Source organism: Bactrocera oleae, chromosome 3 (genome assembly GCF_042242935.1).
Source record: "Bactrocera oleae isolate idBacOlea1 chromosome 3, idBacOlea1, whole genome shotgun sequence".
In the NCBI taxonomy this organism is placed as follows: Eukaryota; Metazoa; Arthropoda; class Insecta; order Diptera; family Tephritidae; genus Bactrocera; species Bactrocera oleae.
In genome coordinates, this window is record NC_091537.1 from 31,148,591 (window position 1) to 31,172,211 (window position 23,621).

At 33.2% G+C, this 23,621-nt stretch overlaps 1 long non-coding RNA gene across 1 annotated transcript; it reads left to right on the plus strand.

Moving 5' to 3' along the window:
• The first annotated feature begins 226 nt into the window (after positions 1-226).
• On the plus strand, positions 227-22,130 carry LOC138855909 (uncharacterized). Its single transcript, XR_011395049.1, has 2 exons — positions 227-502; positions 21,926-22,130. It is a non-coding gene; the product is annotated as an uncharacterized lncRNA (long non-coding RNA).
• The last annotated feature ends 1,491 nt before the right edge of the window (positions 22,131-23,621 follow it).

Below are 23,621 nucleotides of genomic sequence, written 5' to 3' on the forward strand. Positions count from 1 at the left end.
CCTTCTACCGAAAATATCATCCAATCCACATTTGACTTTGCGAAAGTATAAAATGTTCGGTTACATCCGAACTAAGCACTTTCTTACTTGTTTAGTAGTCCGTTTGTGACCTTTAGGATGCTTCGTTAGAAAGGCTGCTTTAAAACATTTCTTATACTGAGCACTCAGGTTTCTTAATTCACTGCACGACGTGACACATTACGAGGATCGAAATCCATTTTTTCTTTTGTTTGTTTTATATTACAAGCACTTCACTCAACAGTTGTTAAGCAAAAATAAAACAAAAGAAGACAAACTGATTTGGATGTGAAAGCGTACACCATGATACCGTCAATTTGACGTTCCATTAATCGTTGTGACAAATTGAATTCTAAAAATAAATTACGATCGCGTCGTCAAAAAAATTTTTATATCGCTTATTTGTGCGAATAGTATTAATATATAATATAATTAGTGTAATAAACTTTAACAATCTGCAACTGCAATAATATTTGGTAAAATGGTGAGCAAAGAAAATCTTAATTAAAATGAAGATAATACATTCAGTGCATTATGAGCCGAGAAAAAACTTTTAATTTTAGTGCATCTAAATTTGTGAAAAGATGCAGGTTATGGAAGCTTCCTTGGTTCTTCTTTAAACTGCAGCCACGTTAGTGATAGGAATATTAATGATAGTGAAAATTTAAAAATGATAGAAAATACTGCATTTAGTGTAAAAATAAAAGCTTGATCTTTACGAAATAGGGTGTCCCACAACATGGTAACCGATCTGTTGCAAAAGTTGCGAAAAATAGTTTTCCCAGATTACTTATTTTAGTGTCTTTAGCTGATTTTCCAAACGAATTGTCGATTGCAATTGTGTGCTTTTCTGATGAATGGCAGATCACACATCAATCCTTCTAAATTTAAAGGAAGCATTTTAGGATCATTAATCTTCAAAATGGTTTCCTAATTCCCTTTAAGATCGATGCACCTGTAGATCTTGGTGTATAAAAAAAGTTGCTTCAAAAAATAGAATTTCTCTCCAATGTAGATAAAATCAGCAATTGGTAAGCAACAGAGTTTAGGCAGTTCTTATAATATATACTCGTACTTAGGTATACTTGTCCCAAAAGATTGCGTTGGTATTGACCATTACTACCATATTCTCTTATTTCACGCAAATATAAGACTACTATCATGCAAAAAGTCATATAGCACTGAAAAATGGAAGAATTCCTTACTTTGTCTGGAAATATTATATATACCGTTACAATATACATTGAACAAAAAAAAAAACTTGTACAGAAATGGTTTGACTTTGAAGTGACTTATATCCTAAATTATTAAAACTTTTGAGTTGCATTTAAAGTGAGAAAAGGCCAGTTTTATTAATTTTCATGATGTAATTACAATTTATCTTAAAAAATCCAGTTTTCTCCAATATACTACTTTTAATGATTTGCGTTACTCTAGCATGTTTTATTCAGAATATGTCGGCCAGTGAGTGTTATTTACAAGTATATATAAACTCTCGAGTATACCTGAGAAATGCCAAAATTATGCAATCCGCCCGTCCCTTTCTCTATCCCCAATATAGCCCATAAAATGATTTCCGTCTAAACCGTTCAGGTTGGTGAAAGTGTGTAATATTTTAATGAAATTTAATTTACAAGTTTTCTTAAAAATTATATGTTTGGCGCTGAATTAATTGGCCCTAATATAATAAATTCTGATTCTCTGGTCAATATATTATATTCAAATTAGCCTTTTCGATCGAGTTAATATCACATACTCATAAATATATGTATACATATCTCATTTGAAATTGTCTTTATTATCGCTATAGCTGACGTAAACTAACATATAGCAATAAAACTAATATATCTTCAATATAATACAAAAAGATACCAAATTTGATTGGAGTTATAAATGCTAAATTCTTTCGTAACATTTTTTAATATAAAATTTTGTCTGCACCTGAAGGAATTAACCGGGCTGTGATTATTGCAAGTCGTAAGAGTATGAAATGTTCGGTTATACCCGAACTTAGAACTCCCTTACTTGTTGCTATAAACTTCGCGCTTTCGTAACTTTGTCTCCATATAGGCGCACAGCTCAATGGGATTGAGGTCTAGACTCTGGGCACTTTTTTGGCACGTTGTACAACTACCATTCCTTAACCACTAAAGCAGAATGCTTTCGGTTGTTATCCTGAAAAAAGCAGTAGCCACCATTTAAAATGAGTTTAGCTACTGACGGTGCCAAATAATTTTTTAATATTGCCTAGGAATCCATTCTTTACATAATTCCTACGATGAAGAAAAGGTTACCGACGCCATTTGCTGCCACTGCACTCCTTTTGATTTCATTGCACCACACAATGCAGCCTCCTTCTTTATGCTGACAGTCTTATTTATTTTTTTATTTCTGATCGCTTAGCTCTCCTTACGCCGTACAAGTCGACGACCATCAGATCCAAATAAATTAAGTGTTTGACTCATCGGTAAAAATTGTAGAATCACAAAATTCGTTATTATGATGAATATACTCCTTGAAATATAGTAAACGTTTCGCAATATTTTTTTTCGATAATTGTGGCTTGTTTCGTGGTGTAACGCTCCAAATTAGAAGAATCCAAGAAGTTCCAAACAGTTTAAGGGTGGGGTTTTGCAATGGCAACATCCTCCAACTCCTTGGCGTTAGCGAAAGCGGACGTCTTTATCGAAATTTTTTGAGCGTTCCTCTACCATCAAGTCTTCCAATTCCACAAGTCTCTTGAATTTAGCAATAATTTACTAAACTTTAGTATGCGAGTTTTTGAAAATATTGCATATTTCGCGAGTACTTTTGCTCTCTTGCCAATATTTGACTTACAGAGCCTGTAAATCTTGAGATGTTTGTTAATTCACCATGTTTTCCTCAAAAACTACAACTGCACAAGAGAATTTCGCTACCACATAATACCATATGCAAATAATACCAGACAAAAATAATGGTACTCATAGGTTAACTGCATTCAATATGTTGCCAACGTAAGTGTACAAGTTTCTTTTCGCTGATCAAGAACTTTACTTATTTACTACTTCAATTTTTTCAATAGTTTACATCAAAATTGATTTAGTATTGAAATTAATAAAAAAAAAACGATAAATACATAAGATTCTCATATTGTTACTCTTGGTTGCAACTTAAAAGCTGAAATAGTGTAAGAGAAAAATCTCTTCAAACTTAAAACATCGCTCTGTACAAGTTTTTTTGGTTCTCTGTAAAAGGTATACTCCATTTAGCTGACTGTACTTACCAATATGATCCTCTAGATAACTTTTCTGTTTATAAGTTTGAAAACTACATACAATAACGTATAAATAATCCCAATAAAATCCTGCAGTAGTTACAATTAAGGTATGAAGAAAGAAATAGCGCAGATTTTAGTTGCAATAAAATTTCAAAAATTATTGTAGTTCATTTAATATAGATTTTGAAAGAGAAAGAAGGGCTAAGTTCGGGTGAAACCGAACATTTTATACTCTTGCGGCGAAATAACAAAAATCATTAATGTATTATATGGGAGTTTCAGTAATTGGTGGACTAAACCATATCCATTTTAATACTCTCAATTAATTTTGCTAAGATAGCTTACTCATGAATCAATATATACGGTATACAGCCCCTATCTAACGCCGGGTATTATTGACCCGATGTTATCTATTTTTGGCATAACTACATATTATTTACAGAAAAATATGTTCTCTGTGTTACATTAAGGTACCTCACATACCATCATCAATATAGATATAGTGATATGGGGGCTAGGGCAAATCTTCACTCGATTTAATCCATTTTAGGCTCACAGATGCACTGTTATTAGAAAAACAGGCCAGCTTAATTTTATTTGGATAACTCACGATATATGCGGTATAAAGTCAACTAGAAATTTGAAAATCTTTCTTTTAGGTATAAGGGGGCTAAGAGAAGTATTGATCCAATTTAATCCGTTTTTGACATACGGACATAATATTATCAGGAAAGGGTTCTCTCCAAATTCCAATTATATATCTTATACATTGAACGATAATTTCCGTAAAAAGTCAACCATGGACACTTGGATCCACACCTTCGGTATATGGGGGCTTGAACAGTTATGCCCCGACTTTGACAATTTTTAGACTTAAAATGGCATATCATGAACACACATTTTTTTTACAAAGATTTATTTCAATATATTCATTAGTACTTGTTTTGTATACTGGAAAGTAAAAAAATCAGATAGAACTTTAATTTGTGTTATAAGGGAAGTAAGCGTGGTTGGAATCCGATTTCGCATTTTTGCACAGCAACATAGGCATGTCAGGGTAATGTTATGTATCATATTTGGTTGAAATCTGTCAAGTAGATCTCGAGATATGGGTTTTACCCTAAAAGTGGACGGTATCACGCCCTTTGTCCAATATTTTATTGGCTTCGATTAAGCTTAATTATGCCATTCTACGTGTAAAAAAAAAGTCTCTGACTTGTTTATTTAATGCGTTGTCACTTTTAGTAATTTTAATCAAAACCGTTATATGGGGAGTGAGCGGGGTTGTCACCCGATTTCATCTATTTTTACACTATCGGTAGAGTTGTTAAAAATATTTCTCCTGAGTGAGTTTTGTTATTATAACATACTCAAGTTTACTTTATAAATTTTTTAACTGCAGATGCCCCTTCCTAATGCGATTCGTTGTACCAAATAACACTATTGTATCTTATTTTGTAGTTTAGTTATGGCAATTTATTGGTTTTCGATTAATGGCGTTTTGTGGGCGTGGTAGTGGTCCGGATTTCACCTCTCTGCATCCAAATCATGTATATATATATATAACCTTATATCTAACTCGATTAGTTTTAGGTAATAAAAACAACCGTTAGGTGAACAAATCTATTATACTCTGTAGCAACATGTTGCGAGAGTATGAAAATGTTGCGAAAGAATTTATCATTCATTATTCGACGAAATCGTGAATGGATAATAATCAAATTTGATATCTATTTAACCCTCACATGCCCGAATTAAAATCGCAGCAGCTAAAAGATATTTGAGAACCGATTTTTGTTAGTCATGACACGAGTATAAACTGGTTCTTGGATACAAAGCAGTTGTGGTAGATTTAAAAAAACATATAAATTCTTTTTGCATCCATTCTGCCTAGGGGCTAAGATTGACAAATTGTGTAGATAATGCAGGTTCTTCATTCTCTATTTTTTTTTAATTCATTTTTCTTAATGTACATATACTTAAAAATACACACAGAAAATATCATAGCATTCCGGTGAATATTTTCGAAGTTACACGCAAATTTGAAAAGGCGTTTGAGAGTTTTTTATCCCATGTCAAGTGTATTCCAAACTTTAAACGCGTTTTTCTCAGAATGGTGTTTTCAAAGTCGGTGACCAACATTAATCGAAAACGGCTAAACCACGTAGTCTCAAATTAAAATAAGACGAGCTTCTTAAATATATTTTTTAGTACTTAATAGAAGATTTTTTCTCTCCGATAAATATTGTTTTTATAAACAATTTAAGGCCGAAATTTCGGTGAAAAATCTATTTTTTTTGAGAAGCCGCCATTTTGCCAAAAAAATTTATTTTGCTTATTCCTTCGACTAATCACTAGATTTAACATTACTTTAACGAAATCTGTTTGGTTTTTTAATTTCAGGTGATCCAGTTCAGAGATATAGTGGACACCTCAAAACGTCTTTTTTTAGAGAAGCTCCCGGAGATCAGCTGTAGCTCTTTTCCCAATTAATATTTTTACTAGTACTAAGTCTTAGAGTATAGTTAAAGGAGACCATAATATATGTATACATTTTTGGATCAATAAATTTATAAGTTTTCTCAGAAAAACATCTGGAAAATTCACTTTTTTTCGACCTTCTAACTGTATATACCCCTTATAGCAGGTTGATTCAGAATGCGTCGAAAGAGTAGGAGGGATAGACTTTACTTTGCAGTCACTATATTTGAGATATCTGCTACATGTACAGCAGCCAATTATTGACTACAGAGGAATTTATACACCAGTATACTATGGGCAATTGTACAATTCTAGCACCATATTCGCAAGATCAGCTCCTCCCATATGTTTGTTCTAGCATTCAACAATACCTGGAAGAGGTAGGTCATAAAATTCTATTTTCTACACCATCTCTTGCATTCGCTCATGAGATTTTTAGCTACATATAGTTAAAAATCAGTTGAACACTCTAATTGACATACTATGATGGATTGCGCTGTCTCAAATTTATAATCGATAGATCTGCGGCCTCGTTTACAAGGTGAGACTGCTTAGAGCACAATTTTTCAACCGCTTGGAAGATACTGGTTCAAACTCTATTGGCCTTTAAAAAATATTTTTTTTTCATTAGATATATTTAAATCTATTGCATACGTGTACATACCATTTACCGTTATATGCAATATTTTGGTCATCGACGCTTTGGGATTCTTCTTGGGGCGCATCAGCGACCATTTTGAAATTTTATGCTCATGCCATTCAATACGCTGGAATATTTACTGCAGCAAAATATAATAACATATATACTTGTATTTCAATTATTGTAACATTACATTTCATCTCCGTTCCATTAGTTTGTGCCGCATACAAGTTTGTTTTGTCACAAATCTTCTGCCAGAATTTGTCTGTGAAGCATTTGATGAATAATTGATTGGTTCTTTTAACTAATTTCTGCGTACTTCGCTTTTCCAATTTGTATCACATTCCAGTATTTCCGCATTTCTCCATCACCTCCTGTACAATATCTTCATTTTCAATAGTTTCTCCGTCATTTTCTTTTCATATTAGTTTGCCAATCATACTAATTTCGATATTTTTGCCTTATCAATAATATTATTCAATGTTTATTCAAAAATATTTTCTAAATCTGCTGTTTTGTCCTGCCCTTCTTCTTCATTTCATTTTCCTCATCCGCAGAATAACCTCAGCCCTATAAATAAATAACGAAATGCTTCAGAGTTATTAAATTTTACATCCGAGATGGCAAAAAAGGGCTTTATAGGAGCAGGTGCCAAACTTGGGCAAAGGGCGTGGCGCCGCTCACATTTAGGTGAAAGCCCAATCCGATATCGTTCAAGTTTGGTACTTATTATTATCTTGACATTTCTATGCTGCACCGCGAAAATCGGACTACAACCACGCCTACTTTATATATAACATAATTTTCAATAATCAATTAATGTATCGGAATAAAACTGGTTGTCGTTTTGCACATCAACTCAATACAGTCAAACTTGGTTAAAAGAGAGTTTAAGGGACCATGTTTCTTAGTAATGCTCTCACTAAAACCCTCTAATGCGACTTTCTAGCTTATAGAGGCATAGAAGAGGCTTGTCTCACTTACAGAGGTTTATCAATGTTAAAATGCATAAATACAAAGAAGCAAGTAACAGGCAAATATTTATGGAGACTTTTATAATAATAATACCCCAACCGACGCGTGGGACCCAATTAGCATACGTGTGGAATTAGCCGAGTCAGAAAAGGCAAGAGAGTTTTTTAAGTGTTGAGATCTAAAACTGTTCAGCTACAGAAACAAAAATTTTCAACAGCTAAGATTTATAGTTACGATATAATAAATTGCCACATTTTCCTTTATTAAGAGAAAATAATACAGTCTTTTTAATTTTGAAAAGTGAGTCAGATAAGTCAAATGGGCTGGAATGAGAACTAAAATCATGACATATACGGCAAAATGGTTCGTTTAGTTCGAAATTTGATCTACAAGATTTTAACAGTAAAGGTCTAAACTGCCTCAAAAAGCGAACCGGGGTATTAAATTTAATTTCAGACAGTCTTTTAGTAATTTCTAAAGTCTTTTAGTATTATACGGATCTCTAAATTCTTTAGACCAACGTTTAACAAAACTAAGGGCAGCTTTTGTTTTCAAGAACATGGTATCAATATTAAGACTAAAATTAAGCTTAGGGTCCATATAAACTCCCAAATCAACAAAGTTAAAACTTTGCTCTAGACTATGGTGCTGTATTACATAAGGAGAGGAGTGCACAGATCTACAGGAAAAGAACATCGTCTTACATTTATTGAGATTCAATGGCAAATCACTTATATCACACTATGCAAGCAAATTGTTTAAGTCTGCTTGCAACAGACACCTTTCCTCAGTTGAAGTGTATGATTTAAAAAGCTTTACGTCGTCAGCGTGTAATAAAATTTTTGAGAATTCTATTACTGAAGAGATATCGTTAATAAACAACAAGAACAGAATCTTGACCCGATGACTACCTTGCGAAACACCTGAAGAGACATTAATTCTATCTGAAGGTGTATCCTCAAATATCACTCGTTGTGTTCTATTATAAAGATAAGATGCTACCCATTAAAGAAATCTTGGCTGAAAGCCAAGTATATGTATGTATAAGAATAGAGAGATTTACTTTATCAAAAGCTTTGCTTAAGTCTGTGTATATAACATTCGTATGCTTATGTTCTCTAAAACCCGATAGTCAGTGTTAGAGTCGATTTCCCTTTACGAAATCCATGCTGAGATGAGGAAACTAACGGAGAAATCGAAAAGGTTATATGGTCAGTGATGATAGCTTCAAAAATAGTAGGTAAAACTGATAGTTTTGCGATACCTCTATAGTTTTCACTGTTGGACACTTTAATGCAAAGGAATTATAAATGACTGTTTCAATAGAGAGGAATTAAATATCCTGATGAAAGGCAACTAAATATATTTGGCACTATTTTTTAAGAAGCATGGGGGTATCATGTCTGGGCCGTAACTAAAAGATGGTTTTAACTTATTTAAATTAAGTAGGACGTCTTCTTCAGAAATAATTGGAGCGTTAATTAAAGTATTCGGACACAGCACGTGCTAATAGGAAAAAGTTTTGGAAGAATTATTACAGTAGTTTGACTTGAAAAATTTTGCAACCATATTGGATATAATATCATTGTCAGTTGAAATGATAGATTTGTATTTCATCGCGGACGGAAATTTGGGAATTCTGCGTTTGGAGTTGACGAAATCATAAAACGATTTTGGATTAAATGCAAGATTCTTTTTTACTTTATTTAAGTAATTATTATAACATTTTTTGTTTAGGTCAAAATATTGTCGACGCAATACAGAATATATAGAATAGTCGACAAGTGAACCGGTATTTTTTTAATGTTAAAAGGTTCGAGTTTTTCTGTTTTTCAATTTATATAATTTTTTCGAAAACCACGGATTTATACTTTATACTTTAAGTAACAATTACTATTGGAACATACTTTTCAAATAATTTCGTAATTATGTTATTAATATGAGAGACACTCAATTCAATATCACCATTATAATTAGGCCATGTTATTGTAGAAAGTTCTCTATTTAACTTTTTAAAATTAGCTTTTGCAAAGTTAAACCAAGTACAGAAGCTAGAAGTTTGATTATTACTATCCCGTGTATTGACTATGATTTCGACAGATATTTCCAAAGCAGGATGACTCTGAATAACGGAACACTTTTAAGAGGTATCAACGTATGCTAAATATAAGCATTTACCAAATTTATTCGGAATCAAATTAATTTGGTTCAGACCCAACTCCGACATTTTTTCAAAAAACTCATTAGAACGTGACCGATTGCAAATCGGTACGATATAGTCATCGGAAGCTTTCCACGAAGCACATGGTAAATTAAAATCTCATAAAACGATTATTGAATCTGCATTATTTGCCATCGAAGTAGCGCTATTTATTAAAGAAGCATGCTGCATGTATACATATAAGTCCAATGGGGTGGTATATAAGATAGGGTTAAATAAATGAAGCAACTACAATATTAACATAGACTCTAATACATTTAAATTCAAATGAGTCGGTTTCTGGAACAAGAACATATTCAGATGGGATAAAGGAATGTACGGCAAATAGAACACCTCCACCGATTCTGTTTAGTCGATCACATCTAAATATTTGATATTCGCTGTTTAAAATCTCATTACCAAAAATGTGAGGTTTTAACCATGTTTCTGTAAATCCAATCATATGGAAATTAAAATTGGAATTGTTTAAGTACAATTCGGTTAATTTTGTATTAAGACCTCTAAGATTTTGATAATAAATGCTCAGCGAATTCCTACCAATCAGTTTTTTATATCGCTGGTTGCTTTTGGTAATTTAACAATGTTTTCCTCAGTTTGATTTCTAAGTTTAGGCTTAAATTGGCGTACAAAAGCCTCAATGTTTCAAGAGATACGTCTATTTTAAACGATGATATACTTTAATCATAATTGAAGTTAAATTTACAGATCAATTTTTAAACGCGACGAAATATAAGAAATAATGTCCTTCACTAAGGTATCTTTGGCAAGTCTAGAAATAAATCTAGTTTTTTTAGGTGGAATAACTACCAAATTTTTAACAGATATACTATTATTAGGGGGAGCCTCTGAAATTGTGAGACACTTACTACTATTAAGTAGAGCTTTTGGGGAATTAAGCTCTTTGGAAGTTGACGGCTTATCACCTTGAGGGCAGGGAGAAGAGAGATTTATTAGGTCATTTTTAGGAGATGTAGTCTTCTGTACAGAAGAAGTAAGTGTTACTTCATCGGAAGAACGTTTACGCTTAGGAGTAGGTTTGGAGGATTCGTAAGAATCATTCAAGCACTTAAAAGATATGAACTATTTTTCGTAGTGCCTAAATTTTTCGGTGAGGGTTTCAAGATCTTGACCGATTTCGTTAAAGCGATTGCGTGACTGCCTATAAACTTTAAATAGATCGATTTCAATAGATCTACAATTTAAACAGGACCAGCGCAATCCCTTACAGTCGAGAATAGAATCTAAGATTGTAGCACATTTAATATTGGCAAGCTCATCACAAAGCCAGCACGAAACGTAGCGATCTGACTCGCCTTTAATGTTACAGTTGGGGAAGTTACACGACATAATAAACAACAAAGAAGATTAAAGAGCAAGTAAAACAAATCTTATAGATATATAATAAATTAGAGTGTTAATAAAAATACTAATAATAATAAATAAAATTAAGAACAAACGCAAAAATAATAGCAATTTTTTTTATTATCAAAGTTCAAAACCAAAACAGTTTGAAAAAACAATAAAGCGGGCAGTTTTAGGTGCACGGGAACAAATAAAAAACTACACGCATCTGTGAATTAAGAAGTAGATGTGATAAATAAAGAGAGAAAATAAAATAAAATTAAACAAAATGAAACAAAAGCTGACTCGGCACCTAAAATTCGAATTTTAAAACTTTATGATAATACACAAAACTTGAGAACATTTTTACTTAGCTTGCAACTCAGAATCAAATCACTAAATATTCAAGGAAATCACTAATAGAAATCAATTATAATTCAAAATTTTTGTAAAATAAAAGACACAAAAGTTCACAGCAAAAAATGCTTGAAGTGGTGCCACATTTAAAATTTATAATAGGTAGTTGGTTTTTCGTTTAGACATTATAAGTTGTTGTAAAAGCTATACTGTTCGTTGCAAATGATATTTATGAACTGCAATTAGCGTGACAAATAAGTTAATACAGTTAAATATTACTTCTTTGAATTACAAAAAAACAACCTTCCTGATTGCTGAAAAAAAAGAATGAGTCATACATAGGAAAATTGTCGTTTACAGAGGTAGATACCAAAGAGGCTCTCGTTTATAGAGGTGAGGGTGGGAAAAATGACTCTCACTTATGGAAGTTTTGGTTTCTCACTCATAAAGCTTTTTAAGAGGTCGAAGTTCGGAACCTGAGAATTATTCTCACTTATAGAGCTTTCTCGCTTATCCAGTTCTCTCTTACTCAAAGATGTCCTATTTGAGGATGATTGTATTAAAATTTTCGCTGACGGGAAATAAAATGTAGTTATAAAACTAATTTAGTCTATCATATAGATTAGTAAGACACAAATTTGTAGTCCATATTACAATAAACTGCATAACTAAGCTCCACAATAAAATATTTTGCTGCAACGACTCGTATTACGGAGAAGCATCTGCACTTTAAAAAATTTAAAAAAAGCGGACCTGGCCCTGCCCTTTTAGCACCTCTAAGGTGAAAATGGATGAATTCGGATTGAAATCCTGCTCACGTCCTATATACCGGTTCTATTAAAAACTGATAGAAGCGCGTTTAATCAATAAATAAATGCGAAAAGAAACACAAAATTTTGCGCCGGAGATTATAGGAAAGGGCTTTATAGAAGCAGCTGCCAAAATTGAACGATGAGCGTGGCACCGCATTTAGGTGAAAACCCATTGGTCGGAACCAATCGGTTTTAAGCAAATTCTGTAGGTAAGAGTAGAGTGTAATATCAGAATTATAATATTTCTATATTACAATGCGAAAGTGGGCGAAATCAGACTGCAACCACGCCTACTTACCCCATAACATAACTTTAAATTCCGCGTGTTTTTCTCACTTATACAAATAAAGCTCCAATTAATACATCGGGATAAAACTTTACACGAATAGTACATTGAAGGTATGCCACGTCATGTCTAAAAAGTTTCAAAATCGGACCATAACTAATCAAGCCCCAGATACGGGAAATGTGGACCACAGAGCCTATGGCTACATTTTTACCGAAAATATCGGTCAATGTGCGAGATAATTAAAATTGGGCGAGAATCCCTTCCCGATAAGAGTATGTCTGTATGTCAAAAAAGGTTTAATAAGGTCAGTATTTCCCTTAGCCTGAAGCCTAAAAGAAAGATTTATACCCCATATATTGGTCAATATATGAGTTATCTTAATAATTTGAGTGAGCGTATTTTTCTCCTAACGGTGCACCTCTGTGACTAAAATGAATACAACCGGGTGAAAACTTGCCGTAGCCTCCATATGGTTGACTTTACTCCTTATACATTGTTGATGGTATGTGAGGTACGTTAATGAAACTCAGGAGCACCTTTTTCTTTTAATAATATGTAGTAAAACAAAAAATAGATAAAATTGGGTCAATACCACATCTAACTCCCAAATACCTAATGAAAGATTTTAAAACTTCAGGTTGGCCTTATATCGTATATATCGTTTAATATGTAAGTTATTTTAGCCAAATTAACTGAACGTATAATATTGGATATAGGTTAGTTTAAGGCCGAAAATATGTGAAATTATGCTATACTATTTGTACATATAATAATATCCGGTATTCAAACAAACCTTTTTATAGTATTAATGGTTTAGCGCTGAACATTAATGGAGCTGATCTAGACCTAGATCTAAATCTCATATCCCTAATATCATCAATTGCGATCTTCTGGATCTACATACTATATTTAAGAATACACAAATTTCATATCGTTCCGGTGAATATTTTCGAAGTTACACGTAAATTGAAAAGGCGTTTCAGAGTGCGTGGAAGTACAAGGCCGGAGCTGCAGCGACTACCTGAACGCTGTCCTTTTATGTACCTGCGTATTGTAAATGCTCCGTTCTTATTATACCCTGAACAGGGTATATTAAGTTTGCCACGAAGTTTGTAACACCCAGAAGGAAACGTCGGAGACCCTATAAAATATTTATATAAATGATCAGCATGATGAACTGAGTTGATTCAGCCATGTCCGTCTGTCCGTCCGTCCGTCTGTATATATGGAAACTAGTCCCTCAGTTTTTAAGATATCAATTTGAAATTTTGCACCTACCTTTTTCTCACCAAGAAGTTGCTCATTTGTCGGAACGGCCGATATCGGACCACATGCCACATTTTCCTTTATTAAGAGAAAATAATACAGTCTTTTTAATTTTGAAAAGTGAGTCAGATAAGTCAAATGGGCTGGAATGAGAACTAAAATCATGACATATACGGCAAAATGGTTCGTTTAGTTCGAAATTTGATCTACAAGATTTTAACAGTAAAGGTCTAAACTGCCTCAAAAAGCGAACCGGGGTATTAAATTTAATTTCAGACAGTCTTTTAGTAATTTCTAAAGTCTTTTAGTATTATACGGATCTCTAAATTCTTTAGACCAACGTTTAACAAAACTAAGGGCAGCTTTTGTTTTCAAGAACATGGTATCAATATTAAGACTAAAATTAAGCTTAGGGTCCATATAAACTCCCAAATCAACAAAGTTAAAACTTTGCTCTAGACTATGGTGCTGTATTACATAAGGAGAGGAGTGCACAGATCTACAGGAAAAGAACATCGTCTTACATTTATTGAGATTCAATGGCAAATCACTTATATCACACTATGCAAGCAAATTGTTTAAGTCTGCTTGCAACAGACACCTTTCCTCAGTTGAAGTGTATGATTTAAAAAGCTTTACGTCGTCAGCGTGTAATAAAATTTTTGAGAATTCTATTACTGAAGAGATATCGTTAATAAACAACAAGAACAGAATCTTGACCCGATGACTACCTTGCGAAACACCTGAAGAGACATTAATTCTATCTGAAGGTGTATCCTCAAATATAACTCGTTGTGTTCTATTATAAAGATAAGATGCTACCCATTTAAGAAATCTTGGCTGAAAGCCAAGTATATGTATGTATAAGAATAGAGAGATTTACTTTATCAAAAGCTTTGCTTAAGTCTGTGTATATAACATTCGTATGCTTATGTTCTCTAAAACCCGATGATACATGGTTTACAAATTCAAGCAAGTTTGTTAGAGTCGATTTCCCTTTACGAAATCCATGCTGAGATGAGGAAACTAACGGAGAAATCGAAAAGGTTATATGGTCAGTGATGATAGCTTCAAAAATTGTAGGTAAAACTGATAGTTTTGCGATACCTCTATAGTTTTCACTGTTGGACACTTTAATGCAAAGGAATTATAAATGACTGTTTCCATAGAGAGGAATTAAATATCCCGATGAAAGGCAACTAAATATATTTGGCACTATTTTTTAAGAAGCATGGGGGTATCATGTCTGGGCCGTAACTAAAAGATGGTTTTAACTTATTTAAATTAAGTAGGACGTCTTCTTCAGAAATAATTGGAGCGTTAATTAAAGTATTCGGACACAGCACGTGCTAATAGGAAAAAGTTTTGGAAGAATTATTACAGTAGTTTGACTTGAAAAATTTTGCAACCATATTGGATATAATATCATTGTCAGTTGAAATGATAGATTTGTATTTCATCGCGGACGGAAATTTGGGAATTCTGCGTTTGGAGTTGACGAAATCATAAAACGATTTTGGATTAAATGCAAGATTCTTTTTTACTTTATTTAAGTAATTATTATAACATTTTTTGTTTAGGTCAAAATATTGTCGACGCAATACAGAATATATAGAATAGTCGACAAGTGAACCGGTATTTTTTTAATGTTAAAAGGTTCGAGTTTTTCTGTTTTTCAATTTATATAATTTTTTCGAAAACCACGGATTTATACTTTATACTTTAAGTAACAATTACTATTGGAACATACTTTTCAAATAATTTCGTAATTATGTTATTAATATGAGAGACACTCAATTCAATATCACCATTATAATTAGGCCATGTTATTGTAGAAAGTTCTCTATTTAACTTTTTAAAATTAGCTTTTGCAAAGTTAAACCAAGTACAGAAGCTAGAAGTTTGATTATTACTATCCCGTGTATTGACTATGATTTCGACAGATATTTCCAAAGCAGGATGACTCTGAATAACGGAACACTTTTAAGAGGTATCAACGTATGCTAAATATAAGCATTTACCAAATTTATTCGGAATCAAATTAATTTGGTTCAGACCCAACTCCGACATTTTTTCAAAAAACTCATTAGAACGTGACCGATTGCAAATCGGTACGATATAGTCATCGGAAGCTTTCCACGAAGCACATGGTAAATTAAAATCTCATAAAACGATTATTGAATCTGCATTATTTGCCATCGAAGTAGCGCTATTTATTAAAGAAGCATGCTGCATGTATACATATAAGTCCAATGGGGTGGTATATAAGATAGGGTTAAATAAATGAAGCAACTACAATATTAACATAGACTCTAATACATTTAAATTCAAATGAGTCGGTTTCTGGAACAAGAACATATTCAGATGGGATAAAGGAATGTACGGCAAATAGAACACCTCCACCGATTCTGTTTAGTCGATCACATCTAAATATTTGATATTCGCTGTTTAAAATCTCATTACCAAAAATGTGAGGTTTTAACCATGTTTCTGTAAATCCAATCATATGGAAATTAAAATTGGAATTGTTTAAGTACAATTCGGTTAATTTTGTATTAAGACCTCTAAGATTTTGATAATAAATGCTCAGCGAATTCCTACCAATCAGTTTTTTATATCGCTGGTTGCTTTTGGTAATTTAACAATGTTTTCCTCAGTTTGATTTCTAAGTTTAGGCTTAAATTGGCGTACAAAAGCCTCAATGTTTCAAGAGATACGTCTATTTTAAACGATGATATACTTTAATCATAATTGAAGTTAAATTTACAGATCAATTTTTAAACGCGACGAAATATAAGAAATAATGTCCTTCACTAAGGTATCTTTGGCAAGTCTAGAAATAAATCTAGTTTTTTTAGGTGGAATAACTACCAAATTTTTAACAGATATACTATTATTAGGGGGAGCCTCTGAAATTGTGAGACACTTACTACTATTAAGTAGAGCTTTTGGGGAATTAAGCTCTTTGGAAGTTGACGGCTTATCACCTTGAGGGCAGGGAGAAGAGAGATTTATTAGGTCATTTTTAGGAGATGTAGTCTTCTGTACAGAAGAAGTAAGTGTTACTTCATCGGAAGAACGTTTACGCTTAGGAGTAGGTTTGGAGGATTCGTAAGAATCATTCAAGCACTTAAAAGATATGAACTATTTTTCGTAGTGCCTAAATTTTTCGGTGAGGGTTTCAAGATCTTGACCGATTTCGTTAAAGCGATTGCGTGACTGCCTATAAACTTTAAATAGATCGATTTCAATAGATCTACAATTTAAACAGGACCAGCGCAATCCCTTACAGTCGAGAATAGAATCTAAGATTGTAGCACATTTAATATTGGCAAGCTCATCACAAAGCCAGCACGAAACGTAGCGATCTGACTCGCCTTTAATGTTACAGTTGGGGAAGTTACACGACATAATAAACAACAAAGAAGATTAAAGAGCAAGTAAAACAAATCTTATAGATATATAATAAATTAGAGTGTTAATAAAAATACTAATAATAATAAATAAAATTAAGAACAAACGCAAAAATAATAGCAATTTTTTTTATTATCAAAGTTCAAAACCAAAACAGTTTGAAAAAACAATAAAGCGGGCAGTTTTAGGTGCACGGGAACAAATAAAAAACTACACGCATCTGTGAATTAAGAAGTAGATGTGATAAATAAAGAGAGAAAATAAAATAAAATTAAACAAAATGAAACAAAAGCTGACTCGGCACCTAAAATTCGAATTTTAAAACTTTATGATAATACACAAAATTTGAGAACATTTTTACTTAGCTTGCAACTCAGAATCAAATCACTAAATATTCAAGGAAATCACTAATAGAAATCAATTATAATTCAAAATTTTTGTAAAATAAAAGACACAAAAGTTCACAGCAAAAAATGCTTGAAGTGGTGCCACATTTAAAATTTATAATAGGTAGTTGGTTTTTCGTTTAGACATTATAAGTTGTTGTAAAAGCTATACTGTTCGTTGCAAATGATATTTATGAACTGCAATTAGCGTGACAAATAAGTTAATACAGTTAAATATTACTTCTTTGAATTACAAAAAAACAACCTTCCTGATTGCTGAAAAAAAAGAATGAGTCATACATAGGAAAATTGTCGTTTACAGAGGTAGATACCAAAGAGGCTCTCGTTTATAGAGGTGAGGGTGGGAAAAATGACTCTCACTTATGGAAGTTTTGGTTTCTCACTCATAAAGCTTTTTAAGAGGTCGAAGTTCGGAACCTGAGAATTATTCTCACTTATAGAGCTTTCTCGCTTATCCAGTTCTCTCTTACTCAAAGATGTCCTATTTGAGGATGATTGTATTAAAATTTTCGCTGACGGGAAATAAAATGTAGTTATAAAACTAATTTAGTCTATCATATAGATTAGTAAGACACAAATTTGTAGTCCATATTACAATAAACTGCATAACTAAGCTCCACAATAAAATATTTTGCTGCAACGACTCGTATTACGGAGAAGCATCTGCACTTTAAAAAATTTAAAAAAAGCGGACCTGGCCCTGCCCTTTTAGCACCTCTAAGGTGAAAATGGATGAATTCGGATTGAAATCCTGCTCACGTCCTATATACCGGTTCTATTAAAAACTGATAGAAGCGCGTTTAATCAATAAATAAATGCGAAAAGAAACACAAAATTTTGCGCCGGAGATTATAGGAAAGGGCTTTATAGAAGCAGCTGCCAAAATTGAACGATGAGCGTGGCACCGCATTTAGGTGAAAACCCATTGGTCGGAACCAATCGGTTTTAAGCAAATTCTGTAGGTAAGAGTAGAGTGTAATATCAGAATTATAATATTTCTATATTACAATGCGAAAGTGGGCGAAATCAGACTGCAACCACGCCTACTTACCCCATAACATAACTTTAAATTCCGCGTGTTTTTCTCACTTATACAAATAAAGCTCCAATTAATACATCGGGATAAAACTTTACACGAATAGTACATTGAAGGTATGCCACGTCATGTCTAAAAAGTTTCAAAATCGGACCATAACTAATCAAGCCCCAGATACGGGAAATGTGGACCACAGAGCCTATGGCTACATTTTTACCGAAAATATCGGTCAATGTGCGAGATAATTAAAATTGGGCGAGAATCCCTTCCCGATAAGAGTATGTCTGTATGTCAAAAAAGGTTTAATAAGGTCAGTATTTCCCTTAGCCTGAAGCCTAAAAGAAAGATTTATACCCCATATATTGGTCAATATATGAGTTATCTTAATAATTTGAGTGAGCGTATTTTTCTCCTAACGGTGCACCTCTGTGACTAAAATGAATACAACCGGGTGAAAACTTGCCGTAGCCTCCATATGGTTGACTTTACTCCTTATACATTGTTGATGGTATGTGAGGTACGTTAATGAAACTCAGGAGCACCTTTTTCTTTTAATAATATGTAGTAAAACAAAAAATAGATAAAATTGGGTCAATACCACATCTAACTCCCAAATACCTAATGAAAGATTTTAAAACTTCAGGTTGGCCTTATATCGTATATATCGTTTAATATGTAAGTTATTTTAGCCAAATTAACTGAACGTATAATATTGGATATAGGTTAGTTTAAGGCCGAAAATATGTGAAATTATGCTATACTATTTGTACATATAATAATATCCGGTATTCAAACAAACCTTTTTATAGTATTAATGGTTTAGCGCTGAACATTAATGGAGCTGATCTAGACCTAGATCTAAATCTCATATCCCTAATATCATCAATTGCGATCTTCTGGATCTACATACTATATTTAAGAATACACAAATTTCATATCGTTCCGGTGAATATTTTCGAAGTTACACGTAAATTGAAAAGGCGTTTCAGAGTGCGTGGAAGTACAAGGCCGGAGCTGCAGCGACTACCTGAACGCTGTCCTTTTATGTACCTGCGTATTGTAAATGCTCCGTTCTTATTATACCCTGAACAGGGTATATTAAGTTTGCCACGAAGTTTGTAACACCCAGAAGGAAACGTCGGAGACCCTATAAAATATTTATATAAATGATCAGCATGATGAACTGAGTTGATTCAGCCATGTCCGTCTGTCCGTCCGTCCGTCTGTATATATGGAAACTAGTCCCTCAGTTTTTAAGATATCAATTTGAAATTTTGCACCTACCTTTTTCTCACCAAGAAGTTGCTCATTTGTCGGAACGGCCGATATCGGACCACTATAGCATATAGCTGCCATACAAACTGAACAATCGGAATCAAGTGCTTGTATGGGAAACTTTTTTATTTGACGTAATATCTTCACGAAATTTGGCATGAGTTATTTTCATATACCTATGTAGCATATAGCTGCCATACAAAGTGAACGAACGAAATCAAGTACTTGTATGGAAAACTCTTTCATTTGACGAGGTATCATCACCAAATTTGGCATGAGTTATTTTCTAAGGCAAGAATATAATCTCCGAAAAAGTTTATTAGATCGGATCGCTATGTCATATATCTATCATATAAACTGAAAGATCGGAGTAAAGTGCCTGCATGAAAAACTTTTCTATTTGACGAGGCATCTTCACGAAATAAGATCTGAATCAAGTTATTGTAAGGAACCTTTGTATCTGTGAAGGGTATTATAGCTTCGGTGCAACCGAAGTTAACGTTTTTCTTGTTTTTGTGTAATTTTTCGTGAAAATGAAGTCTTTCAGAGAAATGAAAAAATCTCTTAACATATGTAAGTCAAGAACAAGAGAGCGCAAAAATATTTTTAATCCAAAAAAAGCTGAAACGGATGAAAGTAGTTTCAGTGCCTCGGCGAACAATTTTGAGGAACAACAGGAAATCTCAGTTACACATGATCCGTCTGTTGAGTATCGCATTTTAAATTTTATAACAATATTTTCAGCAATTTCTGAATATGTGAAATATAAGATCTGTGACGGAAATGTCAAGTTTCAAACTGCTTCTGAACGAGGACTTGATTTTAAAATTGTTTTGCTGTGTGATAAGTGTGCAGGTCTTAACATAAATTCTAGTCCTTTTGTCGCGCACTCTTATGAGATAAATCGACGATTTTTATTTGTCACGAATCCTCGGATTAGGGTTAAAAGGTGCAGCAACATTTTGTGGATTAATGGACATGAGAGCTTTTATATCACAGCCCACTTACGATTTGATAATAAATAATATTCACTTCGCTGTAAAACCAGCCACCGAAAAACTTTTTCAACGGGCTTGTACATGCAGAACATGAAAATACTTGGACTGCAAATCACGCTGGTTCTTCTGGGAAAATGGAAGTTTATTCAGTCGTCGAAACGTTCCAACGTTCATTAGAAAAACTTGGAGTCATGTACAAAAATTACATCGGAGACGGTGACTCCAAAACCTCGGGAATTTTAAAGGCTGCACCTTATGGTGATCAAGAAGTTGTAAAGAAAGAATGTATTGGACACGTACAGAAACGAATGGGCACTCCGAGATTGTGTCAAACAAAATTATGAAACAGTTGAAAACAAAAAAGGAAAAAAAATACAAAAAAAAAACTCTCGGTGGAAAAGCCTAATTTACTGGAACGATGATCGATAAGTTGAGAGTTTATTATGGCTTAGCAATAAGGAGAAATTGTGATTCCATTAAAAAAATGTATAATGTTATCTGGTGCAGCTGGCAGAAGGCTGCAGCTGCCAATCATTATCCACTTCCGAACATGATTACGAGCCATTATCAGAAGATGTTTCTGAGGCTATACGTCCGATTTTTACAGATCTCAGCAGTGAGAAAGATGTGTAGGTGGTTTTAACCAATGCAACAACGAGAGCTACAATCAGCCGATTCGAAAACTACATACATAGCTGCCGGCATATGATAATGAAGGAATGGCATCACTATTGCATTATATGAAGGCAATAGGAATTACACTTGGGCTTAATGCCCATTCATATGCCGACAAAGAAGATATCAACGCGTGAACATTTCCGATCGCAGAGCGCGTGAGATGGAAGAATGGCTCGCAGACAACATCAGCTCGAGTTATTAGAAGCTGCCGAATCAGCGGAGGGCCTCTTATATGCGCCTGGAATAGACGACTTCAGAAAGTAAAAAAAAATTGTTTTTTATCCCATGTAAAGTGCATTCCAAACTTTAAACGCGTTTTTCTCAGAATGGTGTTTTCAAATTGATTTATTTTTATGAGAAACCGCTATTTTGTCAAAAAATTTGTTTTTGTTATTCCTTCGATTAATTACTAGATATAACATTACTTTAATGAAATCTGTTTGGTTTTTTAATTTCAGATGATCCAGTTCAGAGCAATAGTGGTCACCGTACAACGTCTTTTTTTAAAAGAGAAGCTCCCGGAGATCAGCTGTAGCTCTTTTCAAAATAAATATTTTTACTAGTACTAAGTCTGAAAATATCTTTTAACTATATTTTCATAATGTGTGTATAAATTTTTAGATCAATAAATTTAAAAGTTTTCTCAGAAAAACTTCTCGAAAATTCACTTTTTTCCTTCTAACTGTATATAACCCCATATAAAAAGATTTGATTATAATCCGATCCCGATTTTGTCGAATAATTAATGTTGTCTTCTTACGCAACATTTTTATACTCTTGCAACATGTTGCTACAGAGTATACAAGTTTTCTTCATCTAACTGTTGTTTGTAATTCTAATCGAGATAGATATTGAGTTATACCTATACATGCAATATTTATATAAACGATAAAGATGATGAGTGTATGAAACTTGCTACACATATTTCTTGGCAAGGGAATGTTGGTATTGCAGGCCACAAACATTAAATTTCACAACTATGACCGCAAGAAAATGCTTAATAGGAATCAATGTTAAAATTGGACAATGGGCGTGGCACTGCCCACCTTTAGGTGAAATCCTATGTGTAAGGAACTACTTGACCCATTTCAAGAGGTTACCGAAACATTCCTATTAGATACTGTGAAAATGCGTGAAATCGAATGTCAACCACGCCCCCCTTATATAGCACAATTTTAAATTCCATATGATTTTTACACTTTCCAGTGTATAAATCAGGAAACAAACAATGCATCCGGTTAAAACTTTGTACGAATAGTGCCTTTGAGGTTTGCCATCTTATGACCAAAAGTTGTCCAAGTTGAACCAAAACTATTCAAGCCCCCAGATACCGAATATGCACAAATCAAATCTATTCCATAATAGATATTGCTAGACGCTTTTTAACGATGAGAATATACAATATAGCCATGCATTACAATTTCCGGCGCGTTTAAAGAAATCCATCTAATTTAAATACATTTTATATAAATATTTATTACTTTAGTTATTGTACTTGTATAATTAAAGACATTCAATGCATTTACGTTGATTGTTAGGCGAATGACTTTTCTTTTTTGACATTTTTTGCTCGTATTTTAATTTCCCTTTTTGGAGTTACTCATTCAATTAAATCAAGAAATGGTTCTGTTTGTTTGGGAAATTCGAAATTTATTATTATCCCAAAAATGTCAGCCACACAAAAGTATCGCGTATCACAAATAAAGATGATGCTTTTTGACATTTTCATATGGCGGGGACAGCTTAATAAGCTTATTATTAATTGTTTTATTAATTTATACTAAATTTGCATTAAACTCAGAGATTAAGGGAAAAATGTACTTATTATGGCAAAGATATAATACATTTTCCTATATATTGTAGTGGAATGATGTTTGCGCTTCTAATTTCAATGAAAGGGAAGAAATTATTTATAATTAAACTATTTGGTCTTAATTTGATCAATTTTTATCTTTATACTCTCGCAAAAACAAAACAGCTATTGCAAAAGAGACCGTTGTTATTCATTAACATTCTCTGCTCTATATAATATATATCTCCCAAACAATTCCAGCTATGTCATCCAAATTTACACTGGACAAATCTTTTCGACACCTCTTGTGGCAGCGTGAAAATAGGTGAAATCGGATGATAACCACTTCCCATATAACAGTT